Source organism: Furipterus horrens, unplaced genomic scaffold (assembly GCF_987537825.1).
Source record: "Furipterus horrens unplaced genomic scaffold, mFurHor1.1.pri manual_scaffold_2, whole genome shotgun sequence".
Taxonomy (NCBI): domain Eukaryota; kingdom Metazoa; phylum Chordata; class Mammalia; order Chiroptera; family Furipteridae; genus Furipterus; species Furipterus horrens.
In genome coordinates this window covers 34,990,914-35,001,475 of record NW_028327172.1, presented here as the reverse complement: position 1 = coordinate 35,001,475, position 10,562 = coordinate 34,990,914, and the positions used below count along the sequence as shown (strand labels likewise).

Below are 10,562 nucleotides of genomic sequence, written 5' to 3'. Positions count from 1 at the left end.
GGTTTTATGAACCAAACAGAGATTTATGGGATAGATACAACAACAAAAAATGTGGATAAATAATCTTTAATGAGCATGTTTGAAGAATCATAAATAATAAACCAATTTTATCTTAGAAAAAAAATTTAAATATGTTTTTCAAACTCTACTTTGTGGAAAACACTGGCTCAGGTAGATGTTAATTTGTTCCACGAATAAAGATTCTGTAGTCAATTAAGCTTGGAAAAATTCTAAATACTAAACCTGTTCTTGGAAATTCATAATAACACTAGTATATTAAAGATGATGAAAAATCTAATTAAATGTAACCTTGAATATTGTTTAAGGGGAGGCAAACTTACTTGCACAGAATACTTTTTTATTCATCTTGAACGTTTTTCACACAACATTAGCTTGTCAGTTTCTATTCTTCAGGCGCACATCATTTTTATGTCCTTAGTGACATCTGGCTAAAAGCACAGCACATCAGTAGAGTGACATCAGTAACATGGTGAAATAGGAGCCTCCTGACTTTCCTGCCTCCCACAGGTACATCAAATACACAGCTACGCACAGATAAATTTCCTCTGAGAAAAACCTAGGAACTAGTTGAACTGACTCCTACGCATCGGGTGACAGAAGATACCCACATCCAAATGGGTAGGAAAAGCTCAGACACACACATGCCATAAACCCACTGTTGGCAAGCACCATACAATTGGGAGGGAACCCCCAAATCCCAGTTTTCCCTCCAAGAGTGAAGGGTTTAGACTAGACAGCTACTGCGCCAACTTTTAGCTCAGAAAAACAATGCAGTTTAGCATTCATGAGACCCCCCCAGGACCACATTTGCTAAGAGGTGGTTTTTAAATGGGTGTGGACAGTTGATTGGAGCACCAGCCTATAAGAAGGCTAAAACAGTCAGCTACCGTTGGAAATATGGTGCCTGTTTCTTGTTGTCCACTACCACTCGAAAAATGGTGAAATGTGCATTGTTCCCATTTCTGCTGAAGTAGCTGGTGCCCCCTGGTGGAAATTAAAACAAAAATACCTTTCTTGCTGGTGTCAACCTATGGTAACTGCATTCTCCACTAGCCACTTGTGGCTACTTAATTTTAATTTCTTATGAATTAAATAAAATTTAAAATTCTATTTTTCAGTTTTAACAGCCATGTTTGAGGTGCTCAATAGCCACATGCGGCTAATGGTTACTGTACTGAATAGCATAGATATAGAACATTTCCATCATCAGACACAATGTACTATATATAGGCTGTGCCATTAACCCTAGGCCAACCAGCTGACATGCCTTGTCTATTGTCATAGTCAACTTAAATTTCATTAAAAAAAAAAAATCCTCACACAAGGATATGTTTTTATTGATTTTAGAGAGAGAGGAAGGGAGAAAGAGAGAGAAACATTGAGGTGAGAGAGAAACATGGATCGGTCGCCTTCCATGTGAGCACTGGCTGGGGATCAAATCTGCAGCCTAGGTATGTGCCCTGACTGGGAATCCAGTCCTCAACTTTTTTTTTTTTTTGGTGTATGAGACAATGCTCCAGCCAGCTGAGCCACCTGTCCAGGGGAGTCAACTAAAATTTCCAAAACACTAAAATACATGGCATTGTGCTTTCTACCAGGAATAAGTAATTTACTTTGTTGTCTAATTTTTTGTCTCTTTAAACTACCCCCAAGAAGTAGTCAGCTTCTGTTTTAAACATTTTAACTTTAAATAAGCAAAATGCTGCAAGTAAAGTTTTTAGTGCAAATAGACATACTATTTTTTTTTTTTTTACTAGAATACAAATTCTACTCTCACTAAATGATATCAAACAATTTTAAAGAGAATTTTGGCTTGAAGTAGTATTGTATTTTTAGCTTCTGTGTTTTCTCCATCCTACCCTTTTCTGTTTGGGTTCTATCTTCCTCAATGACAGAAAGGAGTAGGAAGCTTTACTGAGGTTTCTGGCTTTTATTATATCCTGGAATCCAAGTTATTTACTAAAGCTATTTGGAAAGCATATTCTGTCATATACAATTCATGGCGTTTCCTCTGCACAAAAGCAGAATAATAGCACAATAAAACCCCTTAGAGTTCACAAATGTTTATCTAATTCATGCTGGTCATGACCATACCCCTAAAAAATACAAAACAAAACAGGTAAGCACTGTGCCCCCAATATTCTCATCAATCAAAATCCTCTTTTATTGACTATTATAACTATTCTTTTAAATATCCCAGTCACCATCCTTTGCATACACTTCTAAAATTAACCTAAAATCTCCTGTAATAAAAAAATATTAAAAGTATAGTCTCTTTTTCTCAGGCTTTTGATTTCAAGTGTCTTGCTGAGATATACAGTGTGGAGCAAAAGTCGGTTTACAGTTGTTTATATGGAAAATAATATAATAATTAATAAATACTAATATAAGAATAAGCTCTGTTTCCCATGCAACTGTAAACTGACTTTTGCCCCACCCTGAATTTTTCATGCTTAAGTTAACTTACCTCTTGCTACTGAGTCAATACATTGTATCTCTACCACAAAACAGTGTACAAAGTATTCCCAACAACATATAGCCACATAATTATATATATATATTTCCATTTTTAAAGATTTTATTTATGATATCACCTAATACAGGAAACTAATGAACAACACAAACAAATGAGCAAATTTGAACCAGAGGCATGTAAACAAGGTACAGACTAATAGTTACCAGGGGGAAGGAGGGGGGTAAGAAGGGGAAGGGTTTAGTAAAGGAACTAGTATAAATGACCCATGGACATGGACAACGCAGTGGGGATTGACTATGGGAGAAGGGGTGGGCTGGGTGGGGGGGAGCAATGGGGGAAAAAGTGGGACAACTGTAATAGAAAAACAATAAATAAATCAAAAATTAAAAAAAAAGATTTTATTTGTTTTTGTTTTTAGAAAGAGGGGAAGGAAGTGAGAAAGAGAAGGAGAGAAACAACCATGTGTGGTTGCCTCTTGTGGGCCCCCAACTGAGGACCTGGCCTGCAACCCGGACATGTGCCCTGACTGGGAATCGAGCCAGTGACCCTTTGGATTGCAGGCCGGTGCTCAATCCACTGAGCCACACCAGCCAGGGATTTTTTCCATTTTTAAAATTGTTGTTCTATTACAGCTGTCCCATCTCTCCCCCATTGCTCTCTCCTGCCCCGCCCACTCCCCCTGTCCCACAGTCAACCCCCACCCTGTTGTCCATCCATGGGTTATTTACATTAGTTCTTTGACTAGAACCTTCCCCTTCTTTCTCCCCTTCTCCCCCTCTCTGCTCCCTTTTGGTCACTGTCAATCTGTTCCTTGTTTCCATGCCTCTGGTTCTATTTTCTTTGTTTGTTTTGCTCATGAGGTTCCTGTATTAGGTGAGATCATATGGTATTTTTCTTTTGCTGCTTGGTATAGCCACATAATTATATATTTTACATACTGAATCTTTTACAAAATGTCTTTTTTCTATATATTCATTAACCTAACAATTTCTTCCAATTTTAATGTAATATATTTCCTCTTGACCAGCACTTTGAGAACTGATAGTTCTTTATCAGGCCTTAGGGGAAATGAACTTGAATAGAGGATTGAGAGAAAAGTTATCTCTTATATTAAACATAAGACAAATAATTGTAACACATCACCATTTGGTCTCCAAAAGCTAACTGCACATAAGTACAGAAAAGTTCAGTGACATGGCTTCATAGATGCATTTGTGAAAAACATTTAGTAGTTTTAATTACCTTTGATTTTTTGAAGGTTTTTTGTTTGTTTAATACATCTGAAGAGAATGCATATACAAACAATTGAGATATGAGAAAGCATTGGTTCCAAACTAATGAATCTACAAGAACCAGGATTTGGGAAACGTGGAGAAGATTACCTAAACATTTTTAAAAATTGGAAACTGCAAACAAAATAAATTGACAAAAGCCCCATTAACACTTATGAAAAGTCTTCATAAGACTCTCTCCATGATTTTTATTAAACTAGAGAGCCTCAGCTGGCTGCTCGAGGGTTCCTCATGCAAAACAGAAATAAGGGGATTCCCCTGAATGGTCCCCATGTTGTTAAATTTTCTTTCCACCCCACCCCTAGCTTCTTAATGAAGCAGGTCTCCATCCTCATAACTTGAAAGAGGATGTGAATCATTCCACAGGTGTCTGTCTCCTTGCAACACCCCTCGTATATGCCAGGTCTTCAGCTGTGTTCTAGAACACTGTATTGTACACTATTAAGCTGCACATCTACGCTAAGGATATAAGACAATGACTGACAAGGAAAAAATGATTTTTTGTTTTTTAATCATATACTCAACCCATTAGGTATTATTTCAAAAGGTGCAATACTCTTCTTCATTTATCAGTGAAAGAAGTTAGAAATTAACTTCAAAGAAGAAATCAGTAAATGGCTAACAAATTTCCTGAAAAGTCAGCCATACATATAGTGCATCTTAGAAAAGAAGAAGGGCAAGGCAGGTTGCACCCACTTTGGTGGGTTTCATCAAATACTGAACCTGCTCGAGGGTGGAGAGAAAAGGCAACTTTCAAAAAGGAGTATGTTATTAAATGAGGCATTTACTATACTCCTTCCCAAGAGCACCAGGTGGGGAACATGTTTTCTAAACTAGATCTAGGAAGTGGAATGTGGAATCACTCCATCCTCCTCTCCTAAAGGCTGTCCAATGGTTAATGAATTTTTAAAAAATGACTAAATAAAAACAAACTCCACACAAATTTCCCCTCCCCCCAACAAAAAGAAAGAAAGAAAGGAAGGAAGGAAGGAAGAAAGAAAGGAAGAAAGAAAAACAAAACAAAAAACCCTAGATGCCTCAAATCACTCTCCAGAGTGGAACCTGGGAGCAGCTTCAACAACTCGAATTAGTCTGTTACAGAATCATCACAAGCATGCCTTGCTTTTAAACAAACAAAAACATTTTTTTAAAAACAACAGAACAAAAACTAGTACTGATCACTTTTCTGGTTGTACACAATTACTCAAAATTAACTGGTACTGAGAGGGGGAAAGAGACCATACCTATGGGCCTTGTTTCACTTGAGTGCACATGGGTAGGTGCAGGGCATTTGTCGTTATTGCAAAAATAAACTTTAATTTTTAATCTTTAGTTTGATTGAAACATTGCTTTTAGTGTGATGCTGACACCAGCTGTGAGGAAAGGGCCCTGGAGAGATTTTCATAATAGCACACATCTGTGGCTCTTCTTCAGTTCTGGAGGCTCCAGGGCAGCCGATATTGCTTCATCAAATACATTCTTGAGACCTTTCTGTGTGAGTGCAGAACACTCTACATACATGACAGCCTTTAGGTCACAGGCCAGCTTTTCAGCCTATACTCTCTGGAGTAATAGGCTTCTGTTTGTTCTTGGCAAGTTTCTCAATAGTTGAGGGGTCATCTCGGAAATCAATTTGGGTCCCAACAAGTAAGAAAGGAGTCTTCGGACAGTGGTGAGTTATCTCAAGCACCCATTTTTCTTTCACATTTTCAAATGAGAATGGAGAGACCCCTGAAGAACAGACTAGAAATACGTCTGTTTGTGGATAACTCAGCAGTTGTAATCTGTCTTAATCCTGTTGAGTATATGGCTCTCCACCAATCATATCTGTGATTGCATAGTTGTGAAAAACAGCCGGTACATACTCATCTGGAAATTTCTTTGTTGTGCCGGATATCAGGAGACATGTTTTACTAATGGCACCATCACCCACAACAATGCACTTCATTGTCTGCATTGCTGAAACAGTTTTCTATCCACTTTAAATATTTCAAATCCGATGATGACCTCAGCCTCTCTGCCAGGGCGTTGGCAGCCTAATTACTCTTGATTTTAAGATATTTTGGCAATGTGACAGTGTAGTTGATATCAGCTAAGGTGACTGGCTATCCTCTCTTCTTTCTGAGGGCAACAATAATACATAGGGTTAGACAATAATACATAAAGTTGGTCATGTCAAACATAAATTACCTGGAGCCAGCAGGTCCTGGTGGCACCTGATAAAAACTGGCCAACCAGTCTGTTTCCAGGATTTGTCACCTGGAACTATGGGAAGAGACTTAGTTTTTGTCATTGAGATGTAAGATATGGCACCTGTCTGTCCCTATGTTTCCTGGTTCTAGAATGTCAGAAGGATTCAGTCTGGAAGGTACAAGTCTTTGTTCTAGTTGTCCCTCAGGACTTTTTGTCATTTCTGTGTGGTTAAATAAGATTTTAAATCCCAGTCATTGTCCTCAATAGAAACTTCTTTTTTTTTTTAAGTATATTTTATTGATTAAGTTGTTACAGTAGTCCCAATTTTTTCCCCTTTGCTCCCTTTGCCTAGTGCCTCCCTTCCCTCCAACAATCCCACCCCCCTTAGTTCATGTCCATGGGTCATGCATATAAGTTCTTTGGCTTCATCCTTTCCTATATTATTCTTAACTTCCCCCTGTCTATTTTGTATCAACTAATTATGCTTCTTAATCCCTGCACCATTTCCCCATTTCTCCCCCTCCCCCCTCCCAACTGATAACTCTCCAAATGATCCCCATACTTATGATTCTGTTCCTATTCTGGTTTGCTTAGTTGGATTTTGTTTGTATTTTTTAGATTCAGTTGTTGATAGTTGTTACTTTGTTGTCATTTTAATGTTCATAATTTTGATCTTCTTTTTCTTAAGTGAGTCCCTTTGACATTTCATATAATAATAGCTTGGTGATGATGAGCTCCTTTAGCTTTACCTTGGCTGAGAAGCACTTTATCTGCCCTTCCATTCTAAATGATAGCTTTGCTGGATAGAGTAATCTTGATTGTAGGTCCTTGATTTTCATCACCTTGAATACTTCTTGCCAGTCCTTGCCTGCAAAGTTTCTTTTGAGAAATCAGCTGATAGTCTTATAGACACCCCTTTGTAGGTAACTCTCTGCTTTTCTCTTGCTGCTTTTAAGATTCTCTCTTTATCTTTCACCTTTGGCATTTTAATGATGATGTGTCTTGGTGTGGTCCTTTTTGGGTCTAGCTTGTTTGGGACTCTCTGTGCTCCCTGGACTTGTATGTCTTTTCCTTTGCCAAATTTGTGGAGTTTTCCTTCATTATTTTCTCACATAAGGTTTCAATTTCTTGCTCTTCCTCTTCTCCTTCTGGAACCCCTATGGTTTGGATGTTGACACATTTAAAGTTGTCCCAGAGGTTCCTAAGCCTCTCCTCATTTAGTTCAATTCTTGTTTCCTCATTCTGTACTTATTGACTGTGTTTTCTTCATTATGTTCCAAATCATTGATTTGAACCCTGGTTTTCTTCCCTTCACCACTGGTTTTGTGTGGAGGTTGCTTCATTTCATTTAGCATAGCCTTCCCTTCTTCCTTTATGCATTTGTCATACTCAAGCATATCTGTCAAGCATGTAAGCATATTTATCACCAGTGTTTTGAACCCTGTATCTGTTAGGTTGTCTATCTCCTCCCTTGTTAGGTTGGCTATCTTCTTGTTGCTTAGTTCTCCCACTGGAACCTTGATCTGTTCCCCCTTTTGGGCCATACTTCTCTCTCTCCTCATCTTGACAGGCTCCTGTGTTTGTTTGCTTCTGTGTCTTAAGTCGAGCTGTCACTCCTGTTATTTTGTAAGGGGCGGAGCCTTAGGTATTCATCAGTAGAGGGCGACATGTTTCACCACGTTGTGGTGCTGTGTGTGTGGAAGGGGTCTGAGAGGGAACAATGCCACTTGCTCAGCACTTGCCCCTGTTCCAGGCACTTCTCCCACTTTGTATGGGACTGGTGCCTCTCTAGCTATTGCCCTGGCTGTCGTTCCCAGAGTGGGTGAATCTGTGGATGTTCTAGAACTGTGGGGGCCCTTTAAACAAGCAGACTCTGTTGGGAGACTGGCAGTTTCTTCCCCTGCCTCAACCCCCACTGGTTTGCACAGTCAAAAGCAATGAGGCTTTATTTTCCCTGGTGCTGGAACCCTGATGTGCGGTTTGGTCTGGTGCTGGTGCTGGTGTTGGGAGTGCTCCCGAGGTGTCCCTCCCTACTTTTTAAAACATGTGACTGCGCTTTCCACCAGCGTGTCACTGCCGCCACTCCTGCCACCACCACACCATGTCCTCTTCGCACCAGCTCCACCCCTTCTACTTGTCTGGATGAGTATTTCTTCTTTTTATCTTTGTTTGTTGGACTTCCATGCAGCTTGATTTTCTGGAACTTCTGGTTGTCTCTAGTTTTGAGTTAGTTGTATTCCTTCTTAGTTGTGGAGGAAGATGCAGTATGTCTCTCTAGGCCTCCATCTTGGCCAGAAGTCTAACACAAACTTCTTTTGAAATCCTTTCCTTTACTCTTTATCCTTAAAAATCCCCTATCTTTTCAATAAATTTCTTTTGGCTTAAGTTCATTTCAGCTGGCTTTCTATCAGTTGCAACTGGAGTTGAGACCAAATGTTGTTGTCAAAGGAACTAATGCAATCTTGGTCTACAATATTATTATTAAGTATTTAGTAAAAGATAAATGGTTCTCATATTTTATTCTAAGCTGTAGCATTATATTGATTCTGGATGGTGAAGAGAACTAGAGACTTCACTGGAACAATGATAGTCTGATTTATGGCTATTAGATTTATTGTATACTAATTCAAAGGACTTTAAAATTTTTGGCAGTTTAACATGATTTCCATGCCTAAATGACACCTGACATAGTCTTGACACAACCAGGGATTCATCAATTATCTGACAAAATAACCACTGTGTATCCGCTATATGCTAACCACTATACTATAAACTTGTGTTTTAGCAGTGAGGAGAGATTTGTCTCTGCTCTTATGACAGCTAGGGTTTCATTAAGATTTTAAGTACTCCTTGAAACATTGCATCTTCAAACCTTTCAGAAAATTCTCTCTGAGACCAATGGAAAGAAATTGTGGGAATATATGATTTATGTGAGTAGATTGAAAATGGCCATATCTGAATGAAAATAGTTATTTAAATGCATCTGGATAACTTTAAAGTTCTGAGATTATGTGAGAATATAATCTTATATAGTATAATGACTTAATATCAGTGGTTTTTTGATCTTTGGGCTGTAGACCCCAAGGGAATACAAGGAATTATTTAAGTGATTTCAGGAATCCATATGTGCTTCAGTAATGGTTTTAGAATTGAATATATATTGGGCTTGGTGTGGGATGTGACAATAAACCTTATTTTAAAACAAGACAAGAACTTCTGGCCACAATGGTGATAGAGGTAAATAGAACTTGACTCCTTGCACAACCACATCACAACTAAAACATAGAGCAACCAGTACTCAGAACCATCAGAAATCAAATTGAATGGACGTCTGACAACTATGGAATTAAGAAAACCACATCCATCCAGACTGGTAGGAGGGGTAGAGATGAGGAACGGACTGGGCCCACACCATGTGTGGTGGATAAAAAGTCAGGAGGGATATCTCAGGAGTGGGGAGTCCCAGCCCCACACCAGGCCTTCCAACCCAGAGTTCCAATGCCAGGATAAGTCCCCATAACTTCTGGCTGCAAAAACTAGTGGGGACTAACTTGGTGGAAGAAAATTCTAGAGTCCCAAGTAGTTCCTCTTAACCCATATATGTACTTACTCAGACTCACTCCCTCTGAGCTGCAGTACTGGAATAGCAGCTTGAAGGGCACCAGTGGCATACAGGGAGAAACTGAAGGGTCTGACATCAAGGCAGGAGCTGGGGGACAACTTTCTCCGAAGCAGAAAGGTGAGCAGGGGCAATTGTCTCTTTTCTGAGCCTTCCTCCCACAGAGCCACAGAGCCAGCAAGTGGGTGCCATATCTGGCTCCATCAACCTGGCTAATACTGTTTGTGCCACCCTGGAGATCCCCTGAGACTCTAGCCCACCCAACTTAAGAGCTCACTGTGACTTTTCCATATGAATGGCTGGTCTTGGCTCATGATTCACAACTTCCTAAATCCTCTCAAACAAGCAACAGCCAGACTCAGTGAGCTCCCACCTCCAGTACCTCTTGCTAAGTGGCCCCAGGCCTGGCACTAGCAGCAACCAGCCTAGATTCACAGCATGGCTTCATTTTGGAATCTCCAAGCCCAGCACAAGTAAAATCCATCTCAGATTATTTTATAACCCAGGCAGGGTGGCCACAGGCAGGACACAGGTGGGGGCTTACCTTGGCCTGCACCACCATGGAAACCCCAGAACCTGTACACCCAGTGGACGCTTATGGACCATATTGGAGCACCACCACTTTGCCCCTGCACAGCTGATCCTCCATAGAAAGTGGAGGTTGGTGGTCAGTGGTCACAGCCAGTTCTTGCAGCTGACTGGCCTGGGTAAATCCCTCCCATTGACCTGTTAACAGCAATCAAGGCTCAACTACAAGAAGAGGGTATACTCAGCCCACAAGAAGGATGAACCTTGAACACCAAGCTTGGGTAATAGGGAAGGCTGTGCTACTGAACCCTATAGGACACCTACTACATTAGGCCACATTACCAAGACAGAGAGTCATAGCAGCTCTACCTAATAAACAGAAATAAACACAAGAGAGGCTGAAAAAATGAGGAGACAAACATGGCCCAAATGA

At 39.9% G+C, this 10,562-nt stretch overlaps 1 pseudogene; it reads right to left on the bottom strand.

Annotated features, from left to right (window-relative positions):
- Positions 1-5,190: 5,190 nt before the first annotated feature.
- LOC150018139 (cell division control protein 42 homolog pseudogene) lies at positions 5,191-5,746 on the bottom strand (annotated as a pseudogene).
- Positions 5,747-10,562: the final 4,816 nt, after the last annotated feature.